Source organism: Mytilus trossulus, chromosome 1 (assembly GCF_036588685.1).
Source record: "Mytilus trossulus isolate FHL-02 chromosome 1, PNRI_Mtr1.1.1.hap1, whole genome shotgun sequence".
NCBI lineage: Eukaryota > Metazoa > Mollusca > Bivalvia > Mytilida > Mytilidae > Mytilus > Mytilus trossulus.
Genome location: NC_086373.1, coordinates 109190228 through 109210096, shown reverse-complemented (window position 1 = coordinate 109210096; position 19869 = coordinate 109190228).

Sequence of the window (19869 nt, the reverse complement as noted above, 5' to 3'; positions counted from 1 at the left end):
TCATAAACCAGATTATGTGGCAAAGAGGTATATGTATATAGGGTAGAAGAAAATAAACTTTGAACAAATTCGAAATCACCAATATGATCATTTTTGACACTCCTAAAGTATCTAATACAACTATTTTCAAAGGCCTTATACCGAACTACGAGGAAAACATGAAAAATTAACAATATTGTATTTTTTACAGGTAGTAACTATTAGTCCAGAATGAACAACACGAAAGACTGGTGTAAATCGATATTTATTCTCCCCCTGACAGCTGGGAACTGCAAAAGCAAAAGAGACCACAATCATATCTCCCATGATGGAAGTATTTCAGGATTAATCATGCTTACTAGTTTGATAGTCATGTTGGGTGAAATGATGTACATTTGTCGTTCGTTTAAGGAAACAAACAAAACAGCACCTGATAACTCCCAACAACTAATGACTGTATTGAACTGTATAGGAATTTTGTCATGTATATCAGTTGGAACACGAGAACAAATAAGAAAGAGATATATTTTAAACCTTCAATCTCAGGATAAAAGCAAATCCCTTAAGTTGAAATTTTTATGTTTGTTTTGCTTGGGATGTGTAGTTTATCGTACCATAAAGATAGCTGTTCATGTTAAATGCAAGGTGTATGTCCGAATCCATGATAGTGTGGAAGGAGCTGTTTTATATGATGTGTCATGTCTTTCCTTCTATCTAGTACAGACAGGCTTTGTCTATTACTTTTCTAAATGCCAGTTCGTCAATTCTTTGTTTATCTTATATGGTTTGGTCATTATTGTAGTGACAAATATTTCCTCGTGGATATACCAAGCTACTGGAGAACACGATCTTTTAAGAGGTTCGCCTAAAAACATCACAGATCGGGAAAGTAACTCATCTCTTTCTTTGGATAATCTTTTTCAAAATGGAAGACCTTTTACTGAACCCATGCTAGCTGAGTACCCACTGCTGTGCTTAATATTTTTGTCAGAAATGTGGCCAAGTACAACGAATACGCAATGTAATATAGAAGAGGATTGTAATGAATCGATGGAAGAGTCAGAAATGACAACATTGTTACAAAACCAAAGTAGCCTATCGCGTAGACCTGTCCTTGTTCCAAGAAAGCTATGGATAACCTTATGTACGGTACTGATAAGCGGCATGATATATTTATCTAAACTAGTTACTGAACTTCTTTATTTGGAGATTTAGGGGATCGTTTTTTCTGGATTTCCTCTATTACTACAACATTCGAATATAGTGTACAACTGCTTGCTCTTGCGGTTTGTTTTCATTCAGTTCGACGTCAAAAACCGCGTAAAGAGAATACATCATATGACATGGGAAATGTTCTGTTGATTTTTAGCTTTATCATAGCAACAGGATATTTCATTCTGCCTTTAATGATGCAAATTCTTCCTATTTTCAAAAAATATCGAGGTTTATTCATTTTTAAAGACAGTTTAAGAATCATCGTTCTATATCTCCAAACCGTGTATATTTTACAGATGACAAAATATACAATATCATCCTCAAGATCACAGTATTTCTCAGTTCATGATGCATGTCTGTTTATTGGACTAATCAATTTTGGTTATTGGTTTTCTGATACTTTCATCGGTGCTCAATATGAAAAAAAATTTCCGAGACCCTTACTACAGCAACATGCTGATAGAAAATACCGACATCTTCTGTGTTCCTTTTGTTTTATTTTACAGATTTGAATGTTTCATGTGCTTTTATTCTTTGTACAAGTCTTAATTTTCATCTTATATTTTTATAAGTTGATTCTGAAAATAAAAGTTAAACACATCTTTAAATACAACCGTTCAAACTATTGCTTTTTTTATTTTTCAATTATTGTGCTTAAAATGATCATTGAATCTTTAACCAGTCAAATAATTATTTTCTCTGCATAATTAATTTATGTGCTCCAAGCGATCCTTGTATCACAAAAAAGTGAACCCACAAACAGTAAAAATAACCCCTTCCTCCTCAATATTGTCAAATTCTGTGTTCCAAGTGAAAATCGAGTCTATGATGCATTCGGTTGTAACAAGTTGAAATAATGAATAATTCGGGTTTACGTCAATGATGCAGCAGTTATTGACACAAATATAGAAATTTAGAGGCCATCCTACGGTTTTGGAAAATACTAGTTTACCCATGGATATCTAATGAGTCCAACTGTAACATATTTCCACTGCTGAACAATTGTGATTATATTACCTTATATATCCTATGGACAATTCTATAGGGTAACATGTGATCACGTGACATGGAATAAGTAAATTTTCATTTCTTTGAAAGGAAGAACGACAACCTTTAAACCTATTCACCAGCCAATAACCTTTTGGCCCTCAATGCTCTTCAACTTCGTACTCTATTTGTCCTTTTGAACTTTTTAGGATTCGAGCGTCACTGATGAGTCTTTTGTAGACGAAACGCGCGTCTGGCGTATAAACAAAATTTAGTCCTGGTATTTATGATGAGTTTATTGAGTTTCTTTGTTTTGTAGACAACTTATCTTCCATAAAAGTCACGTAACAGATGCAAGTATTTAAGTTACTTGAAGCCAATCGAGTGACGAGGAAACAAGGTTTTGTACATGGATCGAGTGCATATGATATCTCTTCTGGGCCATTACTATTTTACAAAGAGATATTATTGTGGTACATACGAGAAATTCTAAAACACACATTTATAATTTTCAAACTTTATATTATGTTATGTTTGCTAATATACAGTATAAAGGTAAATGCTTTGCCTACGGTTCAAACGACCCTTTTTCGGTTACTTCGGTATAATGCAATTGTGACCCGTACTTAAATAAAAAGAGATGAATATCCAAAACTGTCAACCCTAAAACATTATATCACTTGGGGCGGTGCCCTCAATGATATAAGCTTCTTGTGGACAATTTTGGATGCTCACCTCTCCTATGAACAATAATTGTATTATACATTAAACAAATACTGACAATTTATTGCCATCAATACCAAAATCTTTTAAATGACAAATCATTAAGGATATAACAAAAGAAATCATTAATGGCGTTCCAAACTTAGAAATACAAAAGATGGACATTTGGAGGGGTTATTTAAGTGATTATACACTCAAACGAACTTTATATTTCGATTAGTTGAATAGCATATTGTGTAATGAACTTACAATGAACAGCTTGGTACTCCATTTATAGCATAGTGATTTTCCATTTTCTGAAATATTTTTGATAAACTGTTGTTAAAAGAGTACGTTTCAATTTAAAATTAGTACAACAAATGTACATCAATTACCTCTCAAGGGCCAATTGATTATAAAAAAAGTATTAAGCACGTATGTACCTAATGAGTTTGACTGAACAATTAACTCATATTCCATGCTCAGTGTGAAATAACATCCAAAGTTTAAAACATTAATAAATGCAAATTAACCAGACAATAACAATACAAATTATCAGATATTTATAGTTTTGAAATTTGGTAGATACCATGGCATAGAACCAAAAGAAACGAATGATACTGATTTCAGTGTATTATATATTGAAAGGTCCACTTGATCAGGAGGGTAATCGTTGATCACTGAAATGTCATTCAACCTAGAATCATTCGTTCACTCTTTTTCAATTAGACTTATAAAACAAAATGAACCGTGACATGTGGTGTATGCAGTACCTATTTTTTGCTTATGGGAAATTCTACAAGTGTGAGGATGTAAATGAAATATTCTAACAGGATGCCTTCAAACGCTTTGAGTACACATCCGTGGTAAAATATGAAAATATAGTTTTGGCTGTTCCATTCGTACTACCACGTCATATGCTTTTTTTTCTATGAATGACCAACCCGACGTTCTAGAATGATGACGTAAGAATATAAGCATTATACGGGAAAATACACGCTTGTGACAATCATCACAACAAAGAAATGTAAACAAATTATGTTAAATTGTGTTATAAGCTCTCTTTTTTATACATATAAGATATATAAATAAATCATCATTTGAATTCATTCAAACCTATCTAATACGCTATTGTAAATGGTTTAAGCATGTCACTTATTCAGTTTGCTCCGCTATATGATGTCAATGTAGTAGTGCATTTAATAATGTAGATGGCAAATATATGCTATCGTCAAGAGCGTTAGGTCCAAAGAAATTGCCGTATTTGTCCTATCAGAATCTAAATAATTCATGGGGTCTTGAATTTAAACTGATTTTCCCACGAGTTGGCCCTTTAAGCTAGATATTTTACCACGAGCGACACCATGAATCATTTCTTAAACAATTTTGTCAGTCACTTTCAGGAACAAGGAAACACACCCAATGAGTTGTGAAAAAGGTAAATTGTGGCTAACATTGTAAGTTTCTGAAGTAAAAATATTTAAAGTTATCATAAGGAAACACTATTAAACAAAAGACTAAAGTATCACTGACAAGGAAGTGTACAATAGCTAACGTTCATTTCTGAACTAGCACAATATTATTTGGACTTGATGTTTAGATGGGACATAGTCCATGTATAAAGGCATAGACGTATACACATACCCTCGTAAATATCAAAAGTAAGTATGGTTCAGACTGTTTGGCTTATTAATATGTCAGCTGGTGCTGTTTATTAACGTCTACAATTTTGCAGGTAAACGTAAAATGATGATACCGTACAAATGAGTACAGGGTATATTATAGACATATTCATTGGATATCAATTCATGTGTATTTTGAGTTACTAACAATATCAAGGCTCATTATGTATGGTGGAATTTAAATGCTCAAATATTGCTGAATACTACAATTTGTAATAATTTGACACAGTTTTAGTATTTTTATAACAAAAGATGAGTAAGACCAAATGCTAAGCCAAATGAAACTTTTATTCAAAGTAAAGCTATCATCGTCCAGATATTTTTTTTCCTATTTGGAAAAGGATGTAAAAATATTAATTTCAAAGCGTGAAAAATCATAACAAAATCATTAGCAGCAATGTACTTTATTTTAATTCTATTTACTTGTATGTATGTGAAATTGTTGAAAAATGTTGCTAGTATTTACATAATTGCCATTTTGATTTTTTATGTTTAGCTTTCTTTTGTTTAAGTTAAACTGCTGTCTTATTTAAATCATATGAGTGTAATAAGTTAATGTTTATTTGTAGGCTAGATCCTCAAAATGAACAAAGCCAAAGACTGGTGTAATGCGATATGCATTCTTCCACTCACTGCGGGTAACTTGAAAAACAAAATGCACCGATATAACATCCCCCATGATGGTAGTATCGCGGGATTAATCATTCTAATAAGTTTGATAGTCTTACTAGCCGAAGTTATGTACATTTGCAACACGTTTGAAGAAAAAAGCAGCATAGCACCTGTGATAACGCGACCTCTTCTGATTGTCTTGAACAGCATTGGAATTGTGTCTTGCATCTCAATTGGGATACGAGAAAAAATCAAAAAGAGATATATTTTGGATACGGAATCTCATGATAAAAGCAAATCCCTTAAACTGAAATTTTTATTTTTGTTTTGTCTTGGATGTGTAGTGTATCGCATCCTTAAGATAGCTTTCCATGTTGAATGTAAGTTTTTTTTCCATATCAATGACAGTCTGGAGGGAGCCGTTTTATATAATATTTCGTGTATTTCATTTTATGTGGTTCAAACATGTTTTATCTTTTATTTTTCTAAATACCAATTCGTCAATTCTTTGTTAACCTTTTATGGTTTAATTATAATTGTGGTCACAAATATTTCTTCGTGGACGTACCTTGCTTCAAGTAGTCAAAACTTTTCGGACATTTCTCAAAACAGTACCTATCGATGCGTAGATAATAACTCATCTCTTTCCATACGTCATCTATTACATAACGTCAGTCCTTTTATAGAACCCATGCTCGCTGAGTACCCGCTTCTGTGCTTGTTATTTTTGTCAGGAATATGGCCGAGGACATCTTATACGCCAGGCTGCATAGAAAAAGACAACATTGCTACTAGCGAAACGTCAGAAATGACAGCATTATTGCAGAGTAATACAAGCGTCACGCGTAGATCAACCAGTATTTCACGAAAGCAAGTATACTTTATCATACTGATAAGTGGCATAATATCATTACCTAGACTAATTATTGAAGTACTCAGATTATTGGGGTTTATAGGAACTGATTTCTTTTGGATATCCTCTATAACTACTATATTCGAATATACTGTGTTATTACTGGCTCTTGTGGTGTGTTTTCATGCAGTTCAACACCAGTGTGTGCCGAGTATTGAAAATACTGCATATGACATCGGAAACGTTCTGTTGATTCTTAGCTTTATCTTAACGACGGGATACTATACTCTGTACTTAATGGCTAAAATACTTCCAATAGTCACGAAATATCGAAGTTTATTCATTACAAAAGGAATTTTACGGATTATCGTCCTATACCTACAAACTGTGTACATTTTACAGATGAAAAAATACACGATTACATCTTCAAGATCACGGTTTTTCTCAGTGAATCATATATGTCTATTGATTGGACTCATTAACTTTGGTTATTGGATTTCTAGTACTTTCATCGTGGTACAATATGTATACAAATTCCAAAATCCAGTTTACTACAGCAGTTTTCATATCGAAAACACTGAAAAATTCTTGTTTCCTTTTGTTATGTTTTACAGATTCGAATGTTTTATGTGTTTTTATTCGTTGTACAGGTCCTAATTAGTTTTGTATATTTTGATATTAACCTGAAAATGAAAAAAATTGAATACCCAGTGAGCAGGAAGTACTGACATGAAGATGCTGATAATGTTTAATGTAAAATGCTTTTACAGTTTTCAAAATTGAATGCTTCTCTATGTGATTTTATAGGGTTTTTAACTTTTGAATATGTGCTAACTTCAAATTGATTCGATAATAAATTGCTAGCACAATCCCAATTGGAACTCCTGATTACTAGTATGAAAAAAAAAATAATCAGACATACCAGCTCATTATAATAATAATAATAATAATAATAAATTCTTTATTTAAAGAGGGTAAACACAGTTAGTTACAATCACTAATCTTCCCTGAGGCCCTCTTTTCAAAACTTACAATAGACCCGCGTTTCGTCTAGTAGTGACTAGTATGTATGTAATATATAGTAGTCAACAAAAGAAACGATACACAACTTTTTTTCAAATTTAAGATGAAGTTTTCCATTTAAAGGACCAATATTAAAGGTAGTAATACTTAATGACCATGTAAATCCGTTTGAAAAAAAAAAAGTTTTTTGCTTTCATGACATAATTTGGTTAAATTTTTTTATTTTTTTTTACAAAAAACGGTAATTTTAAAAACAGAAGTGCCAACCTCTCATTTAAAGGTAAAGACAATGTTTGCCATCAATTCTTTTTCAAAAATCATCAATTTTCTTTATTTATTTGTAAAGCAAAGTTCGGCCCACAAGAAACCGTTAAAATGTATACATTATCATTTGATTAATTGACAGTATGTGTAAAGTATACGATTACAATCTAAAAACTAATCCGAAATGTTCCAAATTTACAGTGTGTTGTTTTCATATCGTAAGCATTGATTTGAGAAAAAAACATTTTTTTTTTCTTTTTGCATTTTTTGAGATTTCAAAAAACACTATTTTCACCAAAAATCTAAAAAGAACTATATTTCAATCTATCATTTACAACATGGACATAACTTGATTAAGTTATTGAATATTTTTAAACAAATTTAAAAATTCATTTGGTACTTAGAAAATTGAGTGTCGATTTTTTATCCAACTTTCCGCAAAACTAATTTGCGCACTGTGATCGTTTACATGGAATTTATTTACTTTCCAACAGGTTTTGTTATTCATTATCATATGTGCATACATTGAAAATGAAAGCTTTTTAAAATAGTGTATCTCATTTCGTTTTATATTTATTACTTTTTGATAAATTGTATTCCAAAGTCGTGTACCGTTTCTTTTGTTGACTAGTATATATTGGTTACTCTACTTGAAAAAAGTGCAAAGCAGACAACAATTTGAAGTCTATATCCTTCCTCAGAGAACAAAATGGATTGATATATATGTCCTTCAAAAAGGCCAATTACTCAATTATACAAAAGTAATTGGTATGGATGTATATTTATAAATAAAGGCAACAGAAGTATACCTATGTCATAATTTGTTACAGTAAAAACTAATCCGGGTAATAAACCAAGTCGAAGGAAACACATCAACTATAAGAGGAAAACAACGAAACAACAGCACATCTGAACTACCACAAATGCCAACGCCACCATACATAGAATTGGACTATATGATAACAACTGATATATTCTTAACTTGGTATAGGATATTTTAAGACAAATGGGAGGTTGAACCTGGTTTCACGGCTAGCCAAAACTACCGCTGAATAATGTTCAACAAATATAGTTAATGTGATAACATTAAGTGACAGGAATACAGTACAGTACAGTACATACTAAAGTTAATTCAAGAAAAAGTTAAGTAACAAAAAATATTCGAGGAGCGACAAGTCTCTAAGCAAAAGGCAGAATCCAAAGCCCAAACACATCAAACGAATGGATAACAACTGCCAGATTCATGAGGATAACAAGCGCCATATTCATGACTTGGTACAGGCATTTTCTTATGTAGAAAATAGTGGATTAAACCTTGTTTTACTATCTAAACCTCTCACTAGTATGACAGTTGTATAAAATTGTATATAAATGATGTGTGAACGAAAGAACAACAGACATTATAGGTAAAATGTCAAAAACTCAGGGTTGAAAAATGAAAAGTATTGACCTGTTTTCAAATGGTGAATCATGAGAAGGAGTGTATTAAATATCAAAGTAATGTTAGTTAACTTTGATTTCAGAGCAAGATTGAGATATAAATTTTCCAGAATTTCTTAAAATAGGGGCTAAAGATACCAGAGGGACATTCAAACTCATAGATTAAAAATAAATAAACTGACAACGCCGTGGCTAAAAAATAAAAGGACAGACAGACAAATAATAGTACACAATACTTTTCGTTCAACCTTTCATGATATTCATGTTGAATTTTGTTTAGATACTCAGTATTAAAATGGCTTAAGGGGGGGCTGTAAATATCAAACGAGTGGGAACAGTCTCATGTCAGATGTTTTTAGTCAAGGTCCTGCAATGCAACACTCAGCACAGAGATCAATAAATAAATGATATGATACTACATTGCAACATGAAGCCGCAGAATAACAACGGACAAATCCCATGAAATTACGACAGCACACTAGAACATCTTAAACTAAATATAAACTGCGCGTCACATATACGTGTATCATATGTGACGGTTTTTTTTTTGTGACGTATATATTATTTTTTTACATTATGGTTTGTCATTTCTGTTAAAGTGGTGGCTATTTTTCAACTAGACAGTAATCAAACGACTAGAGGTGTAGTATACTAATATGATTGCCAATGAGACATCTGAACTAAAAGTTACCACACGGCCTTTAACGCGGAACATTGGCTTGCACAGCTAATATCGCATAATGGCTTGAGACAGCTATAAGAATATACAAGCTACTGCAATGCAATCATAACACTTTTTTTCTTACACATATCGTATTTTAAAAATATTGATAGGATGTGGTTTGATTTTCAATGAGACAGCTATCCGCAAAAACCCAAAAAAATCCAACTATAACATTATCCAACGCCGCAAAGCAATTATAGAGCAACACAACGACCCGTTTACAACCATATAAAAGAGAAAGACAACTGCTTAACTTACAAACAAAACAAAAAACAAAAAAAAATAATAGGAGCATAGCAACAAACAAAAACCATTGTCTAAACTTCATTCCCATTACACCATCGAGCTGTAGCATAAAGTAATATCACAAAAATATGGAACTCCGAGGAAAAGTCGAAATTGAAAAGTCCGTTATCAAATTGCAAAATCAAAATCTCAAACAAATCAAACGAATGGACAACAAATGTAGCAATTTATACCGATGGAACATCTCACCAAACCTTTGCACGTTAGCGCGTAATAAAATCGAAATTTAGCAATTGACATGATTGATTTGAATAGCACTTTAAAGTCCTGCACACACATACTGCTATGGCATGATTGATTAATATAAAAAAAAACAAGAAGATGTGGTATGATTGTCAATAAGACAACTAGCCACCAAAGTTAAAACGAAGTGGATGTAAGCCAATTATAGGCAACCGTATGGATTTCAGCTATGAGAAAACCACAACCCGTATAGTCGGCCATAAAAGGCCCGACATGAAAATTTTATATGCCTTATTTATAACGAAACTATTAAGTCAGTTTATCAATTCGTTTCTACTGCCAATAAACCGTGACATATGTGGAATCTGGGTTTTCAGTCTATTTTGCGAATTTTAAACGCCTAGTTTACTTCATTAGCCTTCTTCTTTATTGCGACTTAAACGGTTCCGAGTAATAAGTGTGAAAGATGAGTTATGGCTAAAATTATAAGTTACTAAAGAAAGAATATATAATGTTGTTATAAGGAAACAGAATTAACAAAAGACTAAGCTATCGCTGACAAGGAAGTTAGCAGTAGGTAACTGTCATTTCTGAACTAGCACAATATTCTTTGGGCGGTATGTGTACATGGGACAATATTGCATACATGTTCAAATGAAATGTTCATTTTATATTTATAAAGGCATAGACGTATACATATATCCTTGACGAAATGTGTAGGTATGTTTCTGACTGGTTTGCCTACTGATATGCTGACTGATGCTGTTTTATAAGCCAAAATATGCATGCATGTACAGGGCCGAAATTTAACATGTAAATGTGAAATGAAGATGTCGTTCTCATGAGACGAACCATTTTTTTTACTTGCGGGCCTTTTCAAAGTTTTTCCATATTAAACTCATTATTCATACCAAGATTGAAATTGTGAACGCCAGGCGGGTGTTTCGTCTTTTGTTGGCTCATTCAAAGTTGTTCCATATTAAACTCATTATTTATACCAAGATTGAAATTGTGAACGCCAGACGAGTGTTTCGTCTATAACCCTCTTGATGCCGATTTTTTTTCTTGCTTTGTCGTCTGGCGTTCAAAATTTCAGTGACAGTTGAATCATGTTATGACGTCACTGAACTAGTACGCATATTTGTTTAGGCGCTGGTGAAGCCAACTTCGGGATTGCGGGATTTTTCTAGCAATGTTGTAGACCCTTTGGTGGTCTTCGCCTGCTATCTGCTCTTTGGTCTGGTTTTTGTCTGTTTAACATATTTCCCATTTCCATTCTTAATTTTAAATAATTTATTTTAGATTAATGCATGCGTATTTCGAGATACTTATTAGCGCTTAGGGTGATTTTAAGATTATATAATGCGCTTTTATAAATACTGTATAATATAATAATATATTTAAAGGGCATAAGCTGTTAAATTCATTCTCTTTAATCTGAACAAAATTCTCATATTTTATCTATAACATACTATAAGGTTTAACAAAATTATAAAAAGTCCAAAACAATGTGTAGGCTCTCTACAATGTATCAACATTTCGTACGTATTGTAAACCAGACGCGCAATGTAGTTATCTATCGAGATGACCTCCGCAAACTGCCGATGATCTTGTAAGCCGATTTAGTTATACATAATGAAAATAGGTAGATAGCGAACACATGAAGTCAGATTTTAGGGGAAAATTATAACATGAAAAGGTCTTTTTGGGACAGTCCGAAAAATGATGATCCGGAAGATAGTGTATGTACATGATTGTTTCTTTTTTTTTTATCAATATGCATCAAATTTTGGCATTTTTAAATTTCAGTTTCACAAGCTTATAAAGCAATTATCGCGATTAATACTGAACACAAAACTGTATATTTCTGATAACACAGTAAACAAATAACTTCTTTAAAATGTATAAATATTATTAAGAAATAACTTTTGATCAGTATCGTATCCAGTATTAGTGTATTATTGACTTCTCTTTTGTTTTCGTTCACTGGATATCAAATTGAGAACCTTTACAAAAAAACAATGAAAAAGTATCTTGCAATTCTAATTTTAATTCCAGATATGATGATGTATAAGGTTCTGTTTCTCAATTATCCATATTTCAATGAGTGCTTACATCTCATATCCGAATGAAATAATAACGGGTGCTACAGAGAGTAGATAGCCTGATTCCGATCTACATCGAAATCTTCTCCTGGATTTTGACAAAATGGACGACTTTAAACTAGAATCTATGACACATGTGAAAATTTCAGCTTTTCAAATTTCTCAGCAGTAACATACCCTTCTCTGCTCCATCGTATGGAGTTTGTATAACTCAGTTAATTAATACGTTATGCTAGTGTTAGATCACTCAAAGAGGACTTTGTAAACAGGGGTGTGCTCCTTGCAAAAAAATGTCATTGCAAAATTATGAAGAACGACTAAAATCGAAACAACAAAAGTTCACTCACCATCACAAATTGTTTGATGTGTCGGTGTTTCATCTCACTACCGATATATTTCCCGCTCTTAGATCGTTGGATACCAATACGGTGGTCCGACGATTTCTTACTCCCGATTATGAATCTAAATTTGCAAGGCAGGTGACGGTGACTTTGTCTCATTCTTTGAATATTAAACGGACGGCGTAATCACGAATTGTTTTTGCATATATGTGTCACAGATTGCCACGGATATGAACAAATGATTGTTTCTACAATCCCCTGAAATATGACATCTCCGAACGAGGCTCTCGTCGAATTTGTACTTACTTCAAATTACCATAAGGTATGTCGGTTGTTCCCATATTTTGACTATTTTATTGATTGTGACTGTTTATTTAACGCATCATGTAAATGTAACGGAATTTGATGAGACTGTTATTAAAGTGAGAGGGTTAGCGCTATAGAACCAGGTTTAATCCACCATTTTCTACATTTGAAAATGCCTGTACCAAGTCAGGAATATGACAGTTCTTGTCCATTCGTTTTTGATGCGTTTTGTTTTTTGATTTTGCCATGTGATTATGGACTTTCCAAATTGATTTTCCTCTGAGTTCAGTATTTTTGTGATTTTACTTTTTGCCACCTGTAAAGCAAAATTTCGTTACCCTTCCAGCAGACCATATATCATCCCAAATTATTGTGGGTTTACTCAATCATAAGATATCTTTGTAAAATATAATGTATAAACATCTATTGTATATTTGTAGAAGGGAACTAGATCTTCAGAATGAGCTAAAGCTAAAGACTGGTGTAAAGCCATATTCATTCTTCCCATGACAGCTGGGAACTGTAAAAACATAATACACCAGAATAACATATCCCATGATGGAAGTATTTCATGGTTAATAATGCTAACGAGTTTAGCACGGCTGGTAATCTACACACGCAGAACATTTGGTTCTGCAATGAAATTCGTGAGAGGATTTTCCGGTTGTGCTTGAGTGGAGCAATTGTCACCGCTTCAAAGGGAATAGACATTTCTAAATCGCAATTTTCTTATTCGACTGATCAAAATATTGAAAATCGGAGAATGCTATGCTGTGGTGAATACTTGAACAAAGAGATACATGTATCATTTACTGTTGTACGTTGAGTTAGACTCCTACAAAACCAGTTGCCGCACGAGATTTTGCCTAAAAAAGTGACATTTAAATTTTGAAATGGTTCTAATTACAGACCTACAAGTTTAAGGATCATCATAACAAACGGACACATGGCTGTATTTACATGCCAAAAATTACTCTGAGCAGAGACTTACCTGTAAAGTTGGAAAAGTTTTAATGCCTAGCATCCACTAGATATAAAAAAAGTTAAATCCATTTTGTGTTTCAGAAAGATAAAATCTCTTTTGGATTTTGATGGGCATTTTTTTCCTTCATGCAAAAGGTGTGAAAATTGACTAAGTTGTGGAACAACTATGAGATGCTCCCTCAGGTAAAACACCGGTTTGTATTGTTTTGTAGTCCTTAATTGACCTGGACACCAGGTATCTTCACAACTATAGGTGAGTTAAAGAGTTTATCTGAGTCAGTGAGTGGACAGTATCAAAGTAATGCAGGTGTTTGTTTATTTTTGCACCTTCTGAAGAAAGGAAAAAAAATGCCCAGCAAAAACCAAGAAAGATATTATCTTTCTTAAACACAAAATGCATTTAACTTTTATATATCTAGTGGATGCTAGGCATTAAAAATTTTCAAACAGCACAGGTAAGTCTGTACACAGAGTAGTTTTTGAGGTAAAAATACGGCCATATTCGTCCATTTGTTATGATGAACCTTAAATTTACTAATTATTCGTTCAATGGGTATGAATGTCGATTTGGGCGGCGTGTTCGCTGTCCGGTGTTGATCGACATCTTAATAAATGTAAAACCCTCATATTTTTATTATAGCATGCGTGAGGGGATCGGTTCTGATTGAGGACATCGTAAATGCGTGAGGGGACGTGAAATCATAATATTATTTCCAAACTATGAGTCTTTGAAAGTTGCCTAAATGTGGTCAGATTGTTCATGAAAAAACACATTTGTGTGCATAAACAAAATAAATGAAATAGAATTTTGAAATACCTTGTAGAAAGATATGTTTTACGAACAATAAAAGGAAAAAATATGTCAACGATTTGTTTCTAGCTACAAATAAAAGTTAAAAAAAAATCATATCAGCCCATCAGCCCAGTATATATGTAGGACTCAAATCTATGATGGGTTCCAAATCTATGGCTGATTCCTAATCTATGGCAAATGTGACGTTTCAAATGCCAAACAACTAAAATCTATGGTAGATTTTAGTTTTTCCCAAATCTATGGCAGATCTTTGACTTGCGTCACAATTAAATAACGCCCTATTTCATCGTCGCCCCTGCAAACGTTGGCGCGGAACCCATAGATTTGAACACCATTCCAAATATAGGCCTTTCCCTCGACAACAATTTGCGGATAGTCTCAATGAAGATGTAACCTTCTACTAGTATCCGGAAGTCAGAGAAAATGTGCTGTACCGGCCAAAGCCCGCGATGACCAACGGCACCGCCTTTTTCATCGATTTTTTTTTTTGAGAGAAATGAGTTATAGAAAACATTTTACTGTCAACGGCTGGCAAGGTTTAAAAAGTGAAAGATAAAAAACTGGATATCAATTTGATTTAAATCGTCATTAAATAAAAAAAAAAAGATGCATTAACGAAAAAAATAAATAGAACTTGAAAATTGAAACTATTAATTTTTATTTATCATTTCTGTTTTATTAAAAAAAAAATCCGTTCTTGTTTGTTATGGACTTACTAGATTAGTTGGTTTAATGAATGGTTGAACAGGTACCATGCAAAGATTAGAAAAAGGTTATTTTTACGGTGCACATCATTTCAATTTTGAAGTCTGTATAAATTTATATGAATTCATCAGTTATGTTTTATTTTTACCATCACGCAATTGGTTGACCATTATGGAATGTTTATTTCACAAATGTTTATAGACATGCTCCGGTTGCCGTACATGTACACTTGTTTAAGACAAATCATTGGTCGTATAGGTACTGCATTGTTTTCCATTTGCACAACATTTGCAATACATTTGGAAATCGTGAATACAAATCCGCCATAGATTAAAAATTACAAAACTTGCTATAGATTTGGGATGGCATGACGTCACATTTGCCATATATTAGGAATCTGCCATAGATTTGGGACCCACCATAGATTTGAGTCCTATATATATTTTTTACGAAAAGAGTTAACGTCCCTTATATTGCGTATTTAAAAAAAAATGGATTGCTAAAACACAAATTTTTATATTTGTTTGAATATTTTGATTGATACAATACAACACAAAGTTATCTGTATATGAATAAACCGTCTAACCAATAAATTGCAAATATGTCTCTAATAAAGGCAACAGTAGTAAACCGGTGTTTGAATTCATAAATTGAAAAACAAATTCGGACTACAAACTAAAACTGAGGAAAATACATCAAATATAAGAGAAAAACTACGACACAACAAAAACACAAGGAAAAATGGTTGGATGAACCCGGTTTTGTGGCATGCCAAACCCCCCGCTTAGAACTACGGCAATGGTAAATATATAATTTAAAGACAACATTACATGACAGGACTACAATACAAATAAATGAGAGAACATATAGGACAGAGAAACACGCCAATTATAGCTTACAAAAGGTACCAGGTTAAAAAAACTTATACGTCAGACACACAAGGCTTATCCGTGACGCACAGATGAAAAAAGTTCGAAAGCCAAGTACATTAAGGAACAAAAGTTCAAAAAAGTTGTGCCTAATACGGCTAGGGTTTCTGTCTGGAATAAGAACATCTTTTTTGTTTCCAATAATTCATAATTTTGCAATCAGTGAAGTTTTATAAAATGACTATATAATATATACATGATAAAATCGAAGTGGTGACTAACTACACAATAAAAACGGATACATAAAACAACCTAAACCAGTACATAAAAATTCACAGCCGAGTTAGCCATACCATCAACGCACAAGTGACGTCACATGAAATTCTTATACAATATTCCAAAAATAGGATAGACAAAATTCAGGATTAGATTTGCAATATTATACTGAGTTAACAATGAAAATTACAACATAAATTAATATCAAATTGTGGTAGTAAACTATACCGATTATTTGCCCTAATCCACGACTTTGGAGACATATTTGAAATTCATTGGTTAGACTTTTATTCATAAAAAGAAAACTTGGTGATTTATTGTTATTTCAAAATTCGATCTCATAATTTTAATTTATGCACACAAATGTTTTTTCATAAACAATTTAACCATATCGAGGCAACTTTCAACGACGAATAGCTTATATATAAAGATATAATTCCAAGTCCCCTCACGCATTCACGATGTCCTCAATCAGAACCGATCCCCTCACGCATGACAAAATGAAAATATGAGGTTTTTAGATTTATTAAGATGTCTATCAACACCGGACAGCGTCTACGCCACCCAAAACGACATTCATACTCATTGACCAAACAAAAAGAAAGTTTGAACTTGTAGGTCTGTTAATTAGAACCATTTCAAAATCTAAATGTCACTTTTTTCGGCAAATTCTCGTGCGGCAACTGATTTTGTAGGAGTTCAACTCAACGTACAACAGTAAATGATACATCTATCTCTTCGTTAAAGTATTCACCACAGCATAGCATTCTCCGATTTTCAATATTTTGACCAGTCGAATAAGAAAATTGCAATTTAGAAATGTCTATACCCTTTGAAGCGGTGACAATTGCTCCACTCAAGCACAACCGGAAAATCCTCTCACGGTTTTCATTGAAGAACCAAATGTTCTGCGTGTGTAGATTACCAGCCGTGTTAGAAGTCATGCTGGCTGAAGTAATTTACACTTGCAACACGTTTGAGAAAAACAGCAGCACAGCACCTGAGATATCTCGACCATTTCTGATTGTTTTGAACTGCATTGGAATTTTGTCCTGTATCTCAGTTGGGATACGAGAACAAATCCGAAAGAGATATATTTTAGATCCTGAATATCACAATAAAAGCAAATCCCTTAAATTGAAATTCTTATGTTTGTTTTGTCTTGGATGCGTAGTGTTTCGTATCCTAAAGATAGCTTTCCATGTTGAATGTAAAGTGTTTGTCCGTTTCAACGACAGTCTAGAAGGAGCATTATTATATGATATTTCGTGTCTCATGTTTTATGTGGTACAAACATGTTTTATCTATCATTTTTTCTAAATACCAATTCGTCAATTCTTGGTTTACCTTTTATGGGTTGATCATAGTTGTTGTCACAAATATTTCGTCGTGGACGTACCATGCTACAAGCAGACAAAATGTTTCGGACATTTCTCAAAACACAACGTATCGATGCACAGAAAGCAACACATCTCTTTCAATACGTCAACTATTACATAACGTTAGTCCTTTTACAGAACCCATGCTCGCGGAGAACCCGCTACTATGCTTGATATTTTTGTCTGAAATATGGCCAAGGACTTCGAATAGGCGATCTAACATAGATGAGGACAACAATGATACTTATGAAACGTCGGAAATAACAGCATTGTTACAAATCAAAACAAGCGTCACGCGTAGACAAATTGCACGAAAGCTAGTGTTAACATATTGTATTATACTAATAAGTGCCCTTATATCTTTACCTAGACTAGTTATTGAAGTACTCAGATTATTCGGGGTAATGGGAGCTGATTTTTTCTGGATGTCCTCAATAACAACAATACTCGAACATACTATGTTACTACTTGCTCTTGTTGTGTGTTTTCATGCAGTACTACATCAGTGTAGGCCGCGTATTGGGAATTCTTCATACGACATAGGAAATGTTCTGTTGATTCTTAGCTTTATAATAACGCCGGGATACTATACTCTGTACTTAATGACTAAAATACTTCCAGTTGTCACAAAATATCGATTTTTATACATTATAAAAGGTATCTTAATGATTATTGTTCTGCATCTTCAAACCGTATATATTTAACAGATGAAAAAATACACGATAATATGTACAAGATCACGGTATTTCTCAGTTAAATATGTCTACTTATTGGCCTTATTAGTTTCGGTTATTGGATTTCAGATACTTTCATCGTGGTTCAATATGTCTACAAATTTGAAAATCCAGCATACTATAGTAATATACATATAGAAAACACTGATGCATTCTGGTTTCCTTTTGTTATGTTTTACCGCTTTGAATGTTTTATGTGCTTTTATTCGTTATACAGGTCTTTATAGCTTGTTGTTCGGTGTGAGCCAAGGCTCCGTGTTGAAGGCCGTACTTTAACCTATAATGGTTTAATTTTTAAATTGTTATATGGATGGAGAGTTGTCTCATTGGCACTCACACCACATCTTCCTATATCTACTTAATTTGTTTTGGCCTGAAAATAACACACTTTGAAAATGAAACCATGCAGTAGCTAGTACTGCACAACTGGATTTGAAATACGGATATTGTCGATTTGTAAAAATTTGTTACGAACAGAACGGACAGTTTATTTTGTCATTTTGTAGGGTTTTTAAAGCCCTTATCACACGTTTATTTTTTGTATGAAGCATGTTTATACTTCCAAGAGGACTCTCCATTATAATAAAAAGGATAACCAAATTATTTGTTAGTTCTTTAAGTTTTCTCTGTTATAAATGTTCTTGCGTTTGTTTGTGCTGTATTTCTGTCACGTAGTGGTTTTTTTCTAAAGGAGTAAGTCCGGTAAAGACCGATTTTGGCCTCAAATTTCAGGTTCATCTGACGAAAGATTTTGACCACTTTTTAAACACTAAAGTGTATATTTCATTTGATTCAATTAGTTTATGTGAAAGATTTTAACATATTTAGTCATTAAAAACGCCCGATTCAAGCTCAAATATGAAAAATCTACCAAATATGTCGAAAATGTCACTTTTCATATGGTTTTGCCAAAATCGAAAGTGACCACATCCGTGTTTATCCTCAACCTTTATATATGATATGTTTTATCATCAAATACAACTTACATTTCAATATTAAGGATGAACACGAATGCGGCCACTTTTGTTTTACACGAAAACCGTCTAAAATTAAACTAAAATGCTAGAATTGTGACGATTTCAGTATTTTAGCATGATTTAATGGTGCTAGTACCCGATGTATGTGCATTGCATTGTTAAAAACAGCCCATATTTATGTAGCAGAAGCATACTACTGTCCAATAAATAACTCAAGGTTTACATTTTAACAATTTTGTAAAAGTGCTATATGTTGGGGCCAAAAAGAGGTCTTACTGGACTTTCACAAGGAAAATAATATTTTATTTAGGAAATATTTCAGTACGACCACAAATGAATGATCGGTGTTCTGCAATCACAATCAATCTGGATTAAGGGCACGATATATCAAACGCAAATAATCAGGGTA